This window comes from Carlito syrichta, unplaced genomic scaffold, assembly GCF_000164805.1.
Source record: "Carlito syrichta isolate Samal-C Ts95f unplaced genomic scaffold, Tarsius_syrichta-2.0.1 Scaffold144552, whole genome shotgun sequence".
Lineage (NCBI taxonomy): Eukaryota > Metazoa > Chordata > Mammalia > Primates > Tarsiidae > Carlito > Carlito syrichta.
This window is the reverse complement of record NW_007088648.1, coordinates 22,560-23,597: the sequence shown is the minus strand read 5'-3', so window position 1 is coordinate 23,597 and position 1,038 is coordinate 22,560.

Below are 1,038 nucleotides of genomic sequence, written 5' to 3'. Positions count from 1 at the left end.
CGGGAAGCCGCGTCAGCCCGGGGCCCCTCACCTCCCGGGGCGCCCCCCGCGCCCAGCGAGAGGCTGGGACCCGACCGCCCAGCCACCCCCGCAAATGGGGGCACAGGGGGCCCCCGGAGGCAGACACACTTCCGAGGCCCACGGCGTCCCTCGTCATTCCCTCTGACGAGCCCCGGCCCCACCCAGGCCGTGGACTGGCTCCAACCCAGGACGCCGCCTGGGCCCCCAGCCTACCTGTGGGCAGTGGGCCGTCCGGCCCCTGCAGGGACTCGGGCTCGCCCTCCGGCTCCTCTGAGCTGGGCTGATTCTTCTTCTTCTTCTTCTTCTTCCCCTTGGTGAAGACGCTGAACATGTTGGCCAGTCCTTTGGACTTCTTCTTCTCCTTCTTTGTGGCCTCTCCCTCCTCCCTGTCTGGAACTACTCCAGCCTCCAGGGGTGGCACCAGGTCCTCAGAGGAGGCCTCCGACATGGAGGCCTCTGATTCTGCCTCTGATGTGGAGGGCAACTTTTGGGAGCTTGCAGGGAAGTCGAGGGATCCTGGTATAGATTGATGGCCCGGAGGGCCTTGGAAGAAGGTCATCATCTTCAGCATCACCTTGGCTCAGGCCTGCAGGTTTGGTGGGGGGAGATGAAGGGGTCAGCGGTCACAGTGGGCCTGCCAGGCCTCTGGCTCCCAGGCCCCAGCTGTGATGGCAGCACGGAGCGTGCTTGATCTGTTTTCACCCGTACAACCACCAGGGCCTTGGCCATCTGGCTCTGAAGAGCACCAACCACCCTGCTTCCTCCCTGACTACAAATAGGTCGCCACCCACAGCTCCTCTTCTATCTCCCAAAAGTGTCTGGATGCAGGGAAGAGGCTGGGGATGCCAGGTCTCCCACATGGAGGGGGCCTTCACTTCATCTTGGCAAGTCCTACCTTGGCAACCCATCCTCTGGGCAAGGAGAAAGGTTTGCAGAGAGTGAGGGCTTCCCTGGGTCCCACAGGACCCTAGGGAAGAGGCAGGGCATGGACTGTTGTCCCTTTGGGCGGAGCAAGAA